The sequence below is a fragment of the Lontra canadensis genome, unplaced genomic scaffold, assembly GCF_010015895.1.
Source record: "Lontra canadensis isolate GAN:19392208 unplaced genomic scaffold, GSC_riverotter_1.0 scaffold10, whole genome shotgun sequence".
NCBI classification, from domain to species: domain Eukaryota; kingdom Metazoa; phylum Chordata; class Mammalia; order Carnivora; family Mustelidae; genus Lontra; species Lontra canadensis.
Window position 1 is genome coordinate 5,706,398 of NW_022631004.1, and position 18,915 is coordinate 5,725,312.

The window sequence follows — 18,915 nt, forward strand, 5'->3', positions numbered from 1 at the left end:
CACAAGTAGGCAGAGAGGCAGGCAGAGAGAGAGGGGGAAGCAGGCTCCTTGCTGAGCAGAGAGCCAGATGTGGGGCTCCATCCCAGGACCCTGGGATCATGACCTGAGCTGAAGGCAGAGGCTTTAACCCACTGAGCCACCCAGGCGCCCCCTAAAGGCATTTATAAAATACAACTTATATCACCATATACTTACACATGAATACATGTATGTGTATATATATGTAAACATATGTGTGTACATACAGACATATTTTTTTCTATACTCATTTTGATACATTACAAAGAAAATCCTAAAATGGATGAACTCCAGATACAAATTTCATGAACACAAACCAAACAGAAAACCCTCATTTTGGGGAATGACACATAATCCTCTCATTTAATGGTTATGAACAAAGCTTGGACTCAACAAAAATATTAATCTATTCTCTAAGATAGTCAATAAAAACTTTGCCACATGAATTCCTGAAATGTTTGTGCTTCAATGACCCTGAATCATGAAACTTGCCAAAGTATCTTATTTCACATTTTCACACACATTTTACAAAAGTAAAATCCACTCCTAGTACTTTCTATAAACCTGAAGATCTTAAAATTGATCCATTACCAGTATTTCAACAAAGGTAAATTAACAATACAAGAAGAGCTAAAATACACTCACTCTGTTATTCTGTGAAACCTAGTGGATTCTCTGAACTCCTTAAAGGCATGTCCTAGAATAATGTTAAGAAAATGTTTGGAAAAAAAAAATGCTCCATAAAAACTAATTAGCAGCTCATCCACCAACTGCAGAGTATTTTTATAGCTGTTATCAATTACTACCTTCTCTTGGGGAAAATATTAAAACCAAAAAGAACCTGAAATGTGAGGAAATGAGGCAATACTCACCTAAAAGCTCAGAGCCTTTGCTACTATGACCTCGTGGTACACTGTCTGATCACGTATTAATCATTTCTATCTTCAGTCTTACACATTAAGAAAAAAGGTACTAATATAACTTTCAATGGTGGAACCTGTTACAAGAAGTATAAATTAGAGAAATTTAATATTTTCTTGTCTTTGACTTTCACAAAACTTTCCCACAGAAAACACTCATGCAGACCTACTTTAAGAATGTTCTCTAAAACGCTGTTCTTAATATAGAAAAATGGGAAACAACCCAAATTTCCAACAATAGGAAACTGTTTAAATAACCTGTGATGTGGGGCACCTGAGTGGCTCAGTCATTAAGCATCTGCCTTTGGCTTAGGTCATGATCCCAGGATCCTGGGATGGAGCCCCACATCGGGCTCCCTGCTCGGCAGGCAGCCTGCTTCTTCTCCCTCTCCCACGGTCCCTGCTTGTGTTCCCTCTCTTGCTGTGTCTGTCAAATGAATAAATAAAATCTTAAAACAAAACAAAAAACAAAAAAAAGGAGGCTTTCATCCTGAGCTTTAAATAAACAAATAAACAACCTGTGATGTAATATTATATAGTCAGAATGCTCTGTATGTATGGTCATGGAAACACTTTTAAGATCTACTAAGCTAAAAAGAAAAACCAAGTTGAAAGCTGTTTACAGTAATATTGTAATATGGAGATAAATTTTGAGGAAAAACCTTACAGCAGTTTCTCCAGAATATAAGATTACAGTGCACTTTAAATTTCAACGTGACATATTTCTATAATGTTTGAATGCTGAATAATATGTATTATGTGTATAATCAGAAAAACTTTCACTTTAGGTTATTGATCTACTTCAAGGGGAGTAGGAGAAAAACTTAGGATACAGAGAAAATGTAGGGTATTAAAAACTTTTTTTTTTTTAAGATTTGTTTATTTACTTTAGAGGGAGAGAACATGAGCAGGAGGGGCCGAGGAAGAAAGAATCTGAAACCGCTCAGAGCGCAGTGAGCTGAGCCCCACATGGGGCTCTGTCTCATGAGCCCGAGATGACGCCCTGAGCTGAAACTAAGAGTTGGGCGTTCAACCAACTGCGACACCCAAAAGCCCCAAAACTTTTCTAGAATTGCTCTAAAATAATATCCATCTCTCCCTCTCTTTTAGAAAAGTTATACTCTTATTCTTAGAACTTCAATATTAAGCAATACACATAGATACTGGAAAAGCCCTCTGAGCATCTCCTTTTAGTCACAGCCTCTCAGGATAAAAGTTTAGCCCAAATTTCAGTATTTATCAGATTCAACTGGATTCCTAAACAGTTGCAGACAAACTGCATTAAGTATCTTTAATTCTAATTAAAAGTTATCACAGAATTAACAAAAAAGGTACAGAGTCTTCAGACTCTAAAGTTATTTGAAGGTTTTTCTTCATGGAAATACGAGGAGTTGAAGATAACTACTCTTCAATCAGCAGCTCCATAACCCATTCAAACACTATAAAAACTAGATAAAAACAGAAAAGAGAACTGCCTAGAAAGGTAGCTCAGAAATAACAAGTATGGGGAAATTTTCCACCTGCCTGGAGCAGGGTATGAACTCGCACTAGAAATTTGTCTCCATAGTCATGGGACCTTGACAAACATGTGAACTCCCATACCTCAATTTCCTCACCCGCAAAATGAAAAAACAGGGCAGAAACCATCTCTATAGTCCTTTCAGCTCTAAAATTCTGAAAACACACCCTTACCCTATCCTGGCCAAAGGATTTCTTTTAATTATATACCTACAGACATCATAGAATATAAGGGTTAGAGTTGTAAGGTACATGGCCAAAAACAGCAGACTTCTGCATGACTCCTCTCCATCCCCAAATTCCATTCCCCAAAAGCAGCTCCTTCAACTTTTGAAGAGGTTTCTTCTGGTAATTACTTCCACATTTGTAAATCACACACTTATGTTCATGTTTCCTAATTTTTTTCAATTTTAGACATCATCAAAAGTTCTTTTCTCAATCTACTGCAGCATTTATTCACCCATCCCATGTCCCCAGGTAAAGCCACACTGTTGAGATGCAAACAGTTTAAAAATTATATATACATATATGTATGTACATATTTACATACTGTCCTGTCCCCAGTGAGGTCACGTTTTGGTTAATAAATAAAATGTCATTTCACAACCAAACAATTCACGAAATGTAGTAGGCAAAAAAATAAAAGCTTGGCCTCTGGATTAGAAATCCTGGATTTGGGTCTGAGTCCACCATATACAGGACAAAGAGCAGGAAAGTATGAAAATGTGTTAAGAAAGCCTAACTCAAAATTGGAGTTGGGAAGCCATGAGAGGAGGGCTCTGATACATGTACCACATGTGACCACACCTGTGGTCACAGCTTGGGTAGTCCAGAAGGAGGAAGGTTTCCTCTCAGCCCAGCAACAGCTAGCTGCCCTCGAATAGAGGCAATGAGAAGCCACCATCACTTTAAACTCTCATTTCTGGGGTGCCTGGGTGGCTCAGTGGGTTAAAGCCTCTGCCTTTGGCTCAGGTCATGATCTCAGGGTCCTGGGATCGAGCCCCGCATCGGGCTCTCTGCTCAGCAGGGAGCCTGCTTCCTCCTCTCTCTCTGCCTGCCTCTCTGACTACTTGTGATCTCTGTCTGTCAAGTAAATAAATAAAATCTTTAAAAAAAAATAAAAATAAAAAAAATAAACTCTCATTTTCCTCTAGTGAACTTTTGTTCAAAACAAAACCCCTCCCAACTTCCTCCTTTCCTCTGTAGGAAAAGAGGCTCAGTTGGTTAAGTGCCCACCTCTTGATTTTGGGTCAAGTCATGATCCCAGGGTTCTGAGATCAAGCCCCGAGTTGGGCTCTGCGCTAAGCATGGAACCTGCTTAAGATTCTCTCATTCTCCCTCCCTCTACCCCACCACAGCCTTAAAAAAAAAAAAAAAAAAAAAAAAGGATGTTCTCCTCGGACTTGCCTATGGTTCACCATAGTTTACTTGTCCCAAATTGCAATTTTTCTGCTATTCCCAAATAAGCTCAATTTTTCTGGCTGAATAGTTTACATTTTTTCTTTTAAAAGGTTGACATCTCATGATGTCAGAAGTGGGAACTGAAGGAGACCTCCAGAACTATGTGTGGAACACATGTGAGCCCCTTGTACTCTCTACTTCCAAGAGTTGTCTTTTTCCTTTCAATTCAGTAAGTCTCCTCTTGGATTCAATCTCCCTTCATTTGGTTGATCTGATTTTATTCAGGATCTGTTTTCTTTTTCTTTTTTCCTTAAGATTTTATTTATTTGACAGAGAGAAAGAGAGAGAGCGAGCGAGTGCACAAGCAGGGGGAGCAGGAGGCAGAGGGAGAAGCAGATACCCTGCTGAGCAGGGAGCCCAATGTGGGACTCGATCCCAGGACCCTAAGATCACAACCTGAGCTAAAGGCAGACACTTAACCTACTGACCCATCCAGGTACCACCAGGATCTGTTTTCTTAAAGGCATCTTTTTGGTGAGTACTCATTTGTTTTCTGAACCTCTGGCTTTATTTTGTTTTTAAGATTGATTTATTTGAGAAAGAGGGGGAAAGAGATAGAGAGAGAGAGTAGGGGGAGGAGCAGAGGGAGAGAATCTTTCAAACAGACTCCCCGCTGAGGGCAGAGCCTGACACAGGTCTCCATTCCATGACCCATGAGATCATAACCTGAGCCAAAACCAAGAGTGGGCCACTTAACCAACTGAACCACCCGGGGGGGGGGGGGGTCCCTGAACCTCTGGTTTTAAAGTATGGAATCCGAATCCTCTAAATTCTCTTAAGAACTCCTCCTTCTGTGACCCTGATTGGTTTTATGTTCAAAAACTACAGTCCTTCCTCATGAGCATTCTTAACTAAATGGACCAACTTGTCCAAAGATAATATAGATCTCCAACGGCCATTATGAGGAACTTTCAATCTCCCCTTACCTGTTTTTTTCACAACCAAATTAGAAGACTGCAGCTCTAAAATTAAATACACTGAATGGAATTCCTATATTCGTTGGTATCTGGAGGCTTCCAAACATATCCAAGATTCTAAAATCGCCTGTTTACAAATACCATTTCTAAATTAACAGAGGTGAACACAAACAATGAAAAGACAAGAATGCTTCTGAGGCCTTTTTCCCCTCCCCTGTCCTCTTTGTCTCCAGTGCTGGCTTCCCCTTTCCCTTCAGTACTGTCCTTATCTCCTCTATACCCTCCACTTTCCTAATTCCAATCCCTTCATCACTTCCCTATTTCTCCAATCCTCTCCCTACTCCCTCCTCCCACAAACCTATTAATGCCTGATTTAAAATCAGACCCTCTGGGGCTCCAAATGTGAAGCCCTTAATTTCTAATGTTCCATGGACTGAAGCTGAACTATGAGCCATGGTCAAAGATTTTCCCAAAGTAACCAAGGATCCCCACGGATTTGTTGAGGAATTTGGTATGGTCAGACTTAACAACCTGGCTCCTCTGACTTCATCAGCTAAGCGATATGCTTGTCAGTGAGCGCCAAACCCAAAACTGGATGAATCTGCGAAGTGGAATGATCCCTAAAAGTCTTTAGAATTACAACCTGGGGGGGCACCTGGGTGGCTCAGTGGGTTAAGCTGCTGCCTTCGGCTCAGGTCATGATCTCAGGGTCCTGGGATCGAGTCCCGCAGTGGGCTCTCTGCTCCGCAGGAAGCCTGCTTCCCTCTCTCTCTGCCTGCCTGTCTACTTGTGATCTCTCTCTGTCAGAAAAAAAAAAAAAATTAAAAAAAAAAAAAAAAAAGAATTACAACCTGGGGACAGAGAAACCCCCCACTGCCTAATTGTCAGGGAATAACCAAACTACGTCATTTGGCAGTTCCTAGGATTTTCCTAAAGTCAGTCAATTGGAATAAGATCCAGGCTTATATCCAGAAGTCCAATGAGCCCACACATGATTACAGCTGACTCCAAATTGTTTTTAAAGAAAATTCTGATCTTTCTTTGGATGTTAAATCCATTCGGGTAGGCTTTAACTCTGTTCATTAATAGGCTGAACTGGGAGGTTTCTCTTCTACTAAAAGGACGAGGATGAATGGAAATCTGTATCAACTCCAGATTTAGGAAATTTAGCGATCTAGCTCCCATGCCCAAGATGATTCAACTAAAAAGAAAAACCACTGAAATCCTTATTTTTCAACCCCAACAAATGGAGGCCTCTAAACAAAACCAAAAGCTTCCTGATCTCTACCATTATTGCAAAAAGCCAGGACGCTACAGAAAAGACTGCTAGAAACTTAAACATTCCAGGTGCCTTCAGCCCTCTAACCACCCTTTCCAACGCTCCTAATCCCAAATGACAGGACTCCAGGAACTCTAAGGGCTTTTACCAATCCTTCCCCTTCATCGACTTGGAGAAACCACTCTCCAGATTCAGAACGAATCTTTCTCTGTCCTTCCCAACACCAGAGCTACACTCTCAGTGCTCATCCCATTAAACAGCCCCTTCCTCCAAGTACTAAAGGAGTTCAAACAGTGGGGCTCTCTAGTAAGCCTCAACAGGTTCCTATCTCTACCCTTAATCCTTTGCTTAGACCCTTTAAGGGACCCTTTTCTCTTTAAGAGCCACCCTTTTCTCCTTAGTTCCCCCACCACGACTCATTTTTTGAGCGAAGGTTTCTTAGAAAAATGTGCTGGAATTTCTTTCTCCTGAAAAGGGGAAACATTTCTAGAATTTGTAAACAGCGACCAAAATAGCCAACTAAGTGACTCAAATGACCCTTTAACATCTTTTATTTGCTCCATCCCTGGCAGCATTGGGGCTAATACCATGACAATAGCTGTCCCTATTAGATCAGCTACCATCCCCCTTATGGGCAAAATCCTCTACTACTAATGACAGAATCCACAATGTATCTCCTATTAAGATCCAAACGGATCCTCCAAAACCCTGAATTAATCAAAACCACATAAATAAAGAGAACCTTCAAGGCATTAACTCAGTAATAGAAGACTATATATAAGGCCCAGGGTCTCATTATCCCTTATACCATCTCTGCAACACTCCTATTTTACGTGGGAAGGAAGTAAATGGCCACAATGAAAGCTTATCCATGACCTTCGAGCCATGCTGTCACCTGTTGCCCCCACTCCCCACGCTTTATCAGCCCCCATCCCTACTGAGGGCAAATTTTTTTTCTGACTAATATATGTAGTGCTTTTCCTAATACCCCAGTAGATAAAACAGGTCAACCCCTTCCCCCCACCTTACTTGGGAAGGAGAGCAGAACACCTGGATAGCAATGCCCCAGGGTTTCACTGAAAGCCCTTATTTCTTACAAGCTTTAAGGCCTGACCTAGATGATATCAAGTTCCCTGGAGTCTCCACTTTAATACAGTATGTGAATGACTTACTTCTCTGCTCCCCTTCCCAAGCCTCCTCGAAGGGACATAGCATCCCTTTGCTAAAACTCCTTGCCAAAAAGAGACACCATTTCTCTAAGAAAAAATTACAATTTGTACAAATGTAAGTACGATATTCGGAAGATCTAACCTGAGAACAAAGACTGCATCTAAAGCCAATGGCTTTTTGGCGCCCTGAACTTGCCAAAGCCCCAAATCAAACATCAGCAGCCAGACAGCTACTGCAGCAACTGGATCCCAAACTTGACCCCTATGGCCCAACCCTTACACACCTTGTTAAAAACTACTAAACCTGGCCCTATCATCTGAAAGATCCAGATAACATGACTTTTTAAAACTTAAAGTCAAAATAATAATAATAATAATAATAATTTTAAAAACCCAGCCCTTGGACACCCCAATTATCAACTCCCCTTCTTCCTTTTTGTATATGAAAAAGAAGGGAAAACCCTTGGAGCACTCACCCGAAACGTGGGGATGACCACCGGCCCATAGGATATTAGAGCCAACAACTAGACTCTGTAGCATGTGGTAAACCCCATGTCTCAGAGCTATGCCTGCTACTACCCTTCTTATAAAGGCCAACAAGGAAATGGTCCTGGGATCCCTGGGATGACCATCTTTGTGCCATATGCAGTTGAACTCTTAGCTCTCATCATAACCTCTTTTGGTAAGCTGTTTCATTTCCTATGAAATGCCCCTCTCAAGCACCCCTTAGAGCACAGTAATAATTCACCAGAATAGCCTTGGCCTTTATACCAACCGTAGACAGACCTTTGGAGTGGCCCACCACTTTGAAATGTCATGGCAACAACGTGGCTTCCTTGATTCCAGCAGAGACAAAATTAAAAACAGAGTGTTCTTCCTCCAGAAATTATTGGATACCATGCTCTTACCTGCTGCTTTGGTTATGACTACGAGCCCAGGGCATTCTGAGCTTGACTCTCAGAAAGCTAAAGGACAGCACCTTGCTATCATTTCTGCAAAGTATGGTGCCCTCCAAAGGTCTAAAAGGCACACCTCTGTTGAGGTCCAAAGGAACTCACCTCGAGAATATAATGTGGAGATACTGACTAGAGACACCCAACAATCAGCACCAGAAAGGAAAGACAATATTGGCAATCAGATGGTCGTCTGAAGCATACCAAGAGAAACCTCTTGTTTGGACCACAAAAGAAGTTGGTCCTACCAGAAATTCTAAAATTCCCATTTTTCACCACTGTACATGCATTAAACCATTGGCCTATAAATAAAATGATAATGTTTATGAATCAGTACTGGTAGGGAAATATTAACAAGGTCTCAGAAAGTACTTACTTAACTTGTCCCACCCGCCCAAAAGAAAATCCTGGGAAACCTATCCGCACAGCTCCAGGGCACTTTGAATTGCCTGAAGAATCATTCAAGTTTGGAAAACGGACTTTATTCAGCTTCTCCCATCTCATGAATATACATAGGTTTTGGTAATCATCTGTATCCTTCTCCACTGGGTCAAAGCCTTTCCAGGTAGACAAGCTACTGCCTCTTCAGAAGCTAAAATCCTACTGGAAAAGATAATCCACACATAGCAAACCCCTCTTGATCTCCACAGCAAAAAGGGAGCCCATTCTATTGGCCAAATATTATGGCAAGACTGTGCTGTTTAGCCAGTTTTATAGCATTTTCACTGTGCTTATCATCCTCAGTCTTCAGGATAAGTCAGATGAACCAACGACAGACATCAAAACTCAACTGGCAGGCACCTGCCTGGGTGGCTCAGTCAGTTATGCGTTTGTCTTCGGCTCAGGTCATGATCCAGGATCCTGGGATCAAGCTCCATGTCAGGCTCCCTGCTCACCAGGGAGTTTTCTTTTCCCTCTACCCCACCCCCTTGCTTGCTTGTGATCTTCTCTCACTTTTTTCTTTTCTAATAAAGAAATAAAACCTTTAAAAAACAAAAATTAAAAAAAATCACCCTCAACTGGCAAAATTTGTGGAAACTCTCCAAATACCTTGCTGGTTGGTTCTTCTAAACCTCAGATCCAAGCCCTTTGGAACTCATAAACTCTCACCCTTTGAGAAATTTCCAAAGGCCCTGTAAATTTAGCTTTCACCTCTTTTTACCTGCACTTAATAAATGGAGATACACTTCAGTATTACAAATGTCTAATTACATGCCTTGAAAATAATCACGCTCTGGTAGAGCAATCTTTTCACAGTGCACTCCCAGGAGATGAAGACCTCAAACACCATACCCTGCAACCTGGGAATTTTGTTTATTGGAAAAGACCTCTCCAAAAAGACTCTTTTCAACCACGCTGGAGAGGCCCTGATCAAGTGTTACTGACCAATCCTTGTGCAGCCAAAATCCAAAGAGTGGACTCTTGGATCCGTGTGTCTCATATAAAGAAAGCCCCCAAACCTGGCTGGACCTGTACACCAACTGGGTGATCTCAAATTGAAGATTTCCAGGAACTGAAGCAGACAACAGCTGAAGCAGACAGCTTTCCCCGAGATGATGGGATCAGGCAAATACTCTTTCTGCTTTTTCTGCCTCTGTTTCCTCCTTCTCTCTCCTGGAGAGACAATGCCCTCCTTCACATTTCCCAGTTCCTCACAAAAGGGGGAATGTTTCTAATTGTTCAGATTCTGTTGGATCTGCGCATACAGTCCTGACCCTGTAGTCTTCCTCACAATCTTCTCCTTCATCTCCACTGCAACCACTAACTCTCGTTGCACCTCTCCGGATTCTATGGTTTGATTCAGGTTTTCCTGTCCCTTACTTTGATCTCTCCCCTGAAGTAACTCTCAATACAACTAATGGTACCCATATGGTTGCCCATTCTCACTCCTACCTTAGGTCTGCTTGCCCTAGCAGAACAACCCCTCTCTATATGGCCTTCGAGAACAAAGTCCACAGAACAAGAGGATTTCTCCCTAACTATTCCTCAAACACCACTGACCCTTTTAAGCCAACAGTCATTTCTGATTATTCAGATTCTGTTGGATCTCCACATACAGTCCTGATTAAACCCCAATTAACAGCACTATTAGTAATCAAACCCTAGCACAAATCCTATAGGCACCACCTGATTTTACCTTTGTGGAAAACGGGCCTCTCAATGGGCCTATGAATGTTAAGCAGCTGGCAGACTGGAGGCCAATGCTTGCTAGAATTTCTAACTGTCTCTGTGCACAACCACAATTAATCTGAAGCCTCTCGTTGGTCTTCCCCATTAAATCTTCACCACTGCCTTACTCCCAGGAAGTACATGGGACTTTGGATTTGCCTCTGTTGGAAGGGCATTATCTAGGCTACAGGCACTCAAACCAGTGAACAAATGTGATAGCAAGCATCTGACACATAGGAATAAATTCCTCTGGAGAAACAGAAACCCAAATACATACAATTAAAGAACAAGCATATTGGCTACAACAAATTCCACATCACAATCCATGGTCCTTTGATCTCTTTGGCTAATTACCTTAGGCTTTAGGGTCTTGGTATAGGACTATTATACAACTGGGGTCATTACTCTGCTCCTCTCATTTTATATAATAATCTTTAAGCTTTGTACTTGGTACTAAGCCTTTGTAGAAAGAACGTACCCAGTAAGGCAATGCTGACTGACTCAATACCTCAAGATCATCTTCAATGCTTACAACCTTGATAAGATACAGGCTTTAGATGGGAAATGCCTGACAGCTTTCCCTTGTTACTCAAGTGTGGCCTCAACAGTTCCCAATCTGGAATCCACTTCGTTTGACGTGGGAGAGGACATCCAGGAAAGGTACAAAAATGTTTCAAGGTACAGAAATGTTTCTAATAAGGAACAGATGACCCAGCTTTTGATCAGTGATGCTCTTAAAGAAGGATCTTGACCAAAAGGGGGAGAGGTGAAAATGTGTTAAAAAAACCTAACACAAAACTGGAGTTGGGAAGCCATGAAAGGAGGGCTCTAACACCCATACCACTCGTGGTCACAGCCTGCACAATCCAGAAGGAAGATTTCCTCTCAGTCCAGCAAGAGCAAACTGCCCCCACCAGCAGCCAGTGAGAAGTCACCACCACTTAGAACTCTCATTTTTCCTCCAAAGAACTTTTGTTCAAAACAAATCCCTCCCAACTTCCTCCGTCCTTCTATAAAAGGACAGTCTCCTTTGTTCTCCCAAATTGCCTTTGGTTTGCCATCATTTGCCTGTCCTGAACTTCAGTTCCTCTGCATAAACTCAATTTTGCTGGTTGAATTACTTACCATTTCCTTTTTTTAAGCTTTTTCCTTTTAAAAGGTTGACAGACGTATGTACCTAAAAGTTCCTTAATTTCTCTGAATCTCATCCGTTTTCCTATGCAGTCTAAATATAACAGCACTCACTACAAAACAGTCAAATCACAAAGCACAAGTGCAGTACCTATCTAAGCACTTCGCTGATCATGAAGCTCTACAGAAAGGTTACTTTCAGTATTTGTCTTTACTAAGAGATCAGATCCCTATAAATGAAATCCCTGACGTTACTGGCCACTCTTGAGCACCATTCCTCTACCGAGGCTAAGAGTGGGAAGTCGCTGAGCGAGAGTGCAATAGATAGGAATTGGGTTCCAAGGCCAGAATCTGAGTGCCCAGTTCTTCAAAGGGCCCATGGATTGCCCTATGAAACATGTGTACACAGAATAAAGATCAAGCACCTAAACGTGGATCTGAGAAAGCAATTTTATTTTATATTGGCAGGAAGAGGAAGCTTCCTTATCAAAATTTTATTTTAGGTAATACGAGAACAAAATTTCAGAAGTCACTCCTCAGGCAACTCTTTTTTCTTCTCATTTGTGCCTCTCTAGTTCTACATAATTTGTTTGCACATATGCTTTTTGATTTGCAGGCATTACCTATTGGCTTCCTACGAACTGTGTAGAGAAAGTGTCCAGAGCCAAACTTGGGATGTTATCATGCAGAACTGCCCAGTGATGCATTACTCCCAACAGTCCTTTGATTTCTAGTCTTTTACAAGCAATACAACCTATAGCGTCTCTGTGTAGAGGCAAGAAGGAAGCCAGCTGGGTAGCTGGGCCTAAACTATGAGACCACTCTAAACCTGTCTCTGAATCTAGTTCACTGAAGCTGGGTTTCTTTTGCCCTTTCCACCCAACCCACATAATTTAATCCTGTTCTGAAAGCGATAGGACAAACGAAAAATGGGACCCTAAACTTAATGCATTTCAAGATAAGCACAGGCACAATTCTTATTTGCTCCGTACAAAGGGATTAACTGCAGCTAAAAGAAACCAGCTTTTAATTATCTGAAAAGTTATCTAAAGCCGACAAGTATGTAGCATTAAAATTTATGGACTGGATCTCCTGCATAATGTCTGTCCAGAGGTGAAACACTAATGTTCTCCAAATGTAAACTTCAGATGGGGTATGATAAGTTTGGGCAGGGACAACAGCCGGTCTAGTGCCAGGTGTACAAGTGAACTTGAGGTCAGGCAGGTGACCCCACCAAGCAGGCATGGTACATTAAGGAGAGGAAATCTTTTCTGTCATTAATCAACAGGATAAAGGTGATTAAGCAGGAATTATTTTTCAGTGACCTACATAATTTCATCAGGGCTGCTGTGGCTATTAGCAGAGAGCAGATGACTTCCTAATAAGATGAATTTGATAGCAGAGCCCTTCCAGAGAAGCCTGCGGGTGGGCCCAATCCGTAGGCTTACTACTACTCCTCGGGGTTCTCTCCTGTTTGGGGTTCCTTCCTCCAACTGGGGTATTTCCCGTCACTGGACAGCGGAGGCTGCAGCCCTCGCTGAATGGTGGAAGATGGATCAGTTAAAACTCGATGGGATCCAGGTGGATGAAACAAAGCTCACATGATTCCCAAAGTTCCAAGCAAACAAGACTACACCTGCTACCAACACCTCTCTCTGGCCGGGCTTGAACCAGGACCGCAGCTAGTTCCATTCCCCAGCAGAAACAGGGTTAACAAGGAAGCTTTGTTGGAGTCCGGGCGGGGGAGAGACAGACAGACACGCAGGCACACCGTCAATAACAACCACCAGGACTTGAACGCGGTTTCATTACAGACCTTATGAAATTGAGCAACAGCCACCCAACGAGTCCGCCCTTACACCAGGAGTACTGCAAACCTCAGAGTGGCCTCACCTCCGTCTCCTGCGCAAGGGCGAGGTGGCTTGGAGAGGAAAACTGAGCCCTAGATCTCTCCGCCTCTGGCGTCCCTCCTCTAGGACCCCCGCTCTCTGGCCTCAGGGCCCCAGGAACGAGGTGGAGAGTCCCGCTGACATCTTTCTCCGTCAAAACAAGCCAGCTCTCTCTCCCCCGGGGTCAGTCACCGAGTAACGCCGGGTCCCGCAGCTCTGGCAGCCGCCGTGCTGCGACCGCACGCAGCGATCTTGTAGGTGATATTCCCAGCGCAATCCGCATCCCAATACCTGCCCCTCCAGCCCAGTCGGGAGGAATGCAAGGAAAGGACCCGTCTGCTCTCTCCCTCCCTTAAGCCCCTAAAATAAAAGAATCCCTCAAGCGCAAAGCAGGATGCCACGTACCTGTCCGCGGACCCGGCTCCTCCTCCCTCCAAGTGCGGGACTCTCCGGACAAGTATCCCCAAACAGCCGGGAAAGTTTGTGCCGCCGTCCTGGGGACACGGGCCCCCGAGCCGCCACCCGCGCCGGGCACCGGGTGGTGTGGGGAGCCGGCTCCTCCCCGCCCGGCTCCAACTCCACAAACAGCCAGGCCCCAGGAAGAAAGTAGGAGGAGGGAGAAGGTTGGAGCGCAACTTTTCGACCGTGCGTCAGCGGGTGGCAGAGCCGCGCCGCTCGGGGAGTCGGCACCACTCCCCCCTCCCGACTCTGCCCTCGGGAGCGCGGGCGGGGCGAGCCGAGAGGGGCGGGGCCCAACCTGCGCTGAGGCCCAGGGGAGCGCGCGGCCCGGCTCTGCCCGGGCCGCCGCCAGCCCCGCCCCCGCCCCGCCCCTGCTCCTGCCCCGGGGACGCGCGGGCGCCAGGTGCGCGGGGGCTCTGGCTCCGCCGCGCGGCCGCCTGGCACTGGTTTCCAGGGTGAAGGGGGAGGAGCTTCGGAGGGAAACTTTCCACCGAAACTTAATCCCGCGGCGTGAAGGACACCCCGCCTTTGGGGGCTCATCTTTGGCCGCAACTGCACCCCTTCGTGCACAGCCGCGCTCACACTCCCCAACCAAACGAGAACATAAATCAGCACTTAAGAACCGACCAGAGGGCTCGTCTGTCGGGTCCTGTGGAGTGGAGGAAGTCGCTACTCCAGCCGTCACGGTCGTTTTCGATGTCTCTCTTCCCAGAGGTCTCACGGCGGCCGGCGGCACCCTCTCCCCACCCCAGTTTCTCCCCACTCCAGCCTTTCTTTTTGACCCTGAGGTTTGAATTTTATAAAATGCTAATACTGTCCCAAGAGACCTGAATCAAATGATGGGACCATTCCCCTGTTACTCTACAGGCATATTCTACTGAAGTGGGCAGGGGGAGATTTGCCCTGGGCAAACCTAATGTATCAGGGTTTGGGGGAGCGGGACAAGGTGGGGAGGTGGGTTGTGAGGGGGGTGTTGCTTTTATTTTAAGATGAGTCAATATTGTTGCAGTTGTGAGTATATGTGTGCGTGACACACGTTCACAGTCAAACACACACACACACACACACACACACACACACACACACGGCACCATGAGGGCTTCTTAATTTGGAAAGTTCTACAGCAAAAAGGAACCATCCCCAACTCAGGACTCCCCGGAAAATGGGACAGAAGTTTCAGAACCCATTCCCCATCCCCCTCCTTTACCTCACCCCCACCCCTACCACTGGGTTCGGTTAGAAGGGTTAGTCTTTGGCATTGCCTGAGTCTCAACAGCCTTCCCAGAGCCCAGACCTCCACCCCGGACAGCCTGGCCCCTCCTTTGCCAGCTGCCCTTCATTAGACACTTGGGTCTGTGCCCACTGCCAAACCGGGAAGGGCCGCCTTCCCCATTCCTCCATCTCCCACACCTCCCTGCGTGCTTGGGCAGCATAGTCCATGCTTTGCTTTCTGGACTTTAAAGCCAGAAGAAGGAATCAAATTCTTGGGCAGAGACCTTCTTGGCAGCATTTTCAGAGCCCTGTGGTTGGCGTGGTTGAAACTTGAGGTAAGCCTAAACCTGAGCAGGTTGGGCCACACCAGGGCTTACAAAGGCGGATGTGGAGATATTTTCCACCTCAGCAGCATCCTGCTGGCACCTTACCAAACTCTCCTTTGGAGGAAGCATCTTCCTCCCGTCATTCTCAATGAATTGCATCCAGAGATAACTAAAATCAGGTATATCTGGTTTCAAGTTCTCTCTTGAGGCCATGGTAATGGGATGATGGGAATTTCACACTTCTTTCTAAGGCTGTCTACCACTCTGCTGTGGTTCCTGGAGGGCAGCAGGAACAAGGGTTGCACGTCCTGCGATTCCTCTGATTCCTCTCTGCTGCGATTACCACCTGTAACAAGAGCAGACAGGTGTCTCTTAAATAAAAGCTGGGGAAGGACAAGAGAGGGAGAAAGTAGAAAAGAGGAAGTTCTCTGCATAGCAGGTACCCTTGTTGTGCTCTCATGATTGCAACATGGGGGGGGGGGTCCTTCACTTATGCAACCACTATTTAGTGCTTTGGGCATGTTAGGCATTCTTCTAGGTGTTGGGATCACAGGCAAGAACCAACACATAGGGGCGCCTGGGTGGCTCAGTGGGTTAAGCCGCTGCCTTCGGCTCAGGTCATGATCTCAGGGTCCTGGGATCGAGTCCCGCATCGGGCTCTCTGCTCCACAGGGAGCCTGCTTCCCTCTCTCTCTCTCTCTCTGCCTGCCTCTCCATCTACTTGTGATTTCTCTCTGTCAAATAAATAAATAAAATCTTTAAAAAAAAAAAAAAAAAAAAAAAGAACCAACACATAAAAATTCTAGCCCTAATGGAGCTTACCTTCCAGATGGGAGAGACAGATGATAAACTTGTGGACTGACAAATGATTAGAAATGCTAGGGGAGAAAAATTAGGCAGGGAGGAGACAAAAGTAGGAGGACAGGTGCTCTTTTAAATAAGATGATCAAGGAACACCTCTGGAGGAGGTGACATTAAGCAAAGGTTTGAAGAAGGTTAAGGAGCAAGATATCCCAACAGGCACCCTTCAAAGCAGAAAGCACGGCAAGTACAAAAACCCTGAGGCAGGAATATGCCTGAGTGCACCAAGAACAGCCAAGAGACCAGAGTGGCAGAATGAAGAAGGTAAAGACAGGGAAGAGGAAGGGGGGAGGGGTACAATTCCAGTGAGGCTTTTACTCTGAGTGAGTTGGGAGCCATTAGAGGCTTTATGGTAGAAAAGCGATGTCTTCTGACACACAGCACCACTTTGACTGCTAGGCTGAGTATAGACAGTAGTGGGTAGTAGAGACCAATTAGAAGGCTATTGAAATAATCCAAGAGCAAGAGGATGGGGCTTTGACCCGGAAGATAGGGATGAAGGAGATAAACTGACAGGGACTCCTCACAGATCGAATGTGAAGTAGGAAGAAAAGAAGACTCTGAAGTTTTTGGCCTGAGCAGCTGGAAGTATGGAATGCCGGAGCAAAGGAGAAGACTTCTAAAAAAGCAGGTTGGCGGTAAAAATCAAGAAGGCCAAAGGGAAAACAGGAAAGGACACATAATTTGAACAATTCTCAGTTCCCTCAGTTTATAGATGAAGAAAAAACCTACTTCATTAGGGTTGTTTTAAAGATAGCATGAATTAATGCAGTGAAGCATGTAGCCCAGTACCTGATAAATGGTAAGCAGCTAAGAATGTTACTTTCCTCTCTACAAATAGGAATTTCATACGTATCCACTATGCCCTCTGGGGATGAAACAGAGTCATTGTTTTAGAGGAAATCAGTCTTACTAAAAGGAAAGGAAAGGGAAAAGAAAACAGGAAAGAAAGGACATGAAATAAAAATATTAAAACAATGGACTATTACTCAGCCATAAAAAAGAATAAAATCTTGCTTTTTGTGATAACATGGATGAAACTCGAGAGTATTATATTACGTGAAATAAGTTAGAGAAATGCAAATACTATATGATTTCATTTACGTGTGGAATTTTTAAAAAGGGGGGGGCACCTGGGTGGCTCGGTTGATTAAGCCTCCAGCTCTTGGTTTCAGCTCAGGTCATAATCTCACAGTGGTGGAATCGAGCCCAGTCTTGGGCTCCATGATTAGTGCAGAGTCTGCTCCAGACTGTCTCCTCTCCCCCCACAACCCTTCCTCACTTGTGTTCTCTCTAAAATAAAATCTTAAAAAAAAAAAAAAAATCAGATTCATAGATACAGAGAACTGATGGTTGCCAGAGGAGCAGGGCATGGAGGTAGGGGACAAAATGGATGAAATTTAAAATAAATTTATAAAATAAATATAAAATATATTTATAAAATATATTTTATAATTTAAAGTATAAAATATAAAATATAAAAACAAACTATATTTTAAAAATATATTTATAAAATAAATAAGTCATAGGAAAGTATTGTACAGTAGGGGAAATACAATCAATAATATTGTATTAACTTTGTATGGTGATAGGTAATAACCAGACCTGTTATGGTGATTATTTCACAATGTATACAAACATCAAATCACTATGTTATACACCTGAAACTAATATGATATTCTATTTCAACGTACTTCAGTGTAAAAAGATAGAACATGATAGTCATTGGAGGAAAAAAAAAAACAACAGAAGAAATGAAATCCAACAAAAGTGTCTAAGACAATCCATGTGATAGTAGGTTCTCCTGAGTTCTACTTCCTCAAGGAGACAAACTATCAGAGTTTACTAGTTTGGGAAAGGAGTTTGAAATATGAAAAGTTCGTAGTAAAGCAGAAAAAAATACAGCAAATGTAATAAGTGAGGAATTTTTGTTGCTACTCCTTTATAAAAAATTATTTCAAATGAGATGTAACAGTAGAAAAAGTTGAAAGAACAGAGAATTCTAAAAAATAAAATTTAAGAAAACACAAATAGCCAGTGTATTTTAAAAGTCCAACTATAGCAATTACAGCTAGAATGAGAATTATTTTTGATTTATAAATTTGACAAGATTAGAAAAATTATAAAAATAATATTGTTGGATGTGGACAGTATCATATCATGCTGAAGGAAGTTACAGTAATTTTTAGAAATGTATATCTAAATATTTAAAATGTTTATAGTTTTCAAACAAGCAATTTTGCTTCTAGGAATTTATTCTAGTATTCAAACATTTGCCAAAACTTTATGTATAAGAATGTCTATCACAGCATCATTTAAATGCAGTGAAAAGAAAGTACTAAGTATCCAACAAGACAGAATTATGATAAGCACTAGATATTATGGTGAAGTCATGTTTTAATATTATAGACAGATTTTTTTTAAATATTGATGAATATTAAATGAAAATGTGTTCAATTATATAAAATAAGCCTACGACAAAACAGTTATTTTTTTAAAAACAGTTATTAAAGCAGGATTCTCCTTAAAATGTTACTTGTTCTCTTTATATTAGGATGACCCATTTTTATTCTCTTTGTTCTTTTCTCTATTTCCACGTTTTCTGCCATAAGCAAGTGTTGCATTCTCTGGGG

At 43.1% G+C, this 18,915-nt stretch overlaps 1 protein-coding gene across 2 annotated transcripts in view; it reads right to left on the reverse strand.

Moving 5' to 3' along the window:
* FAM160A1 (family with sequence similarity 160 member A1) overlaps nt 1-14,116 on the reverse strand; it is a 228,964-nt gene extending 214,848 nt beyond the window's left edge. For both annotated transcript variants that reach the window (XM_032855522.1, XM_032855525.1), the window contains exon 1: nt 13,830-14,116. The gene's annotated coding sequence lies outside the window, so the exon portion shown is untranslated. The remainder of the gene's footprint in view (nt 1-13,829) is intronic.
* Nucleotides 14,117-18,915: the final 4,799 nt, after the last annotated feature.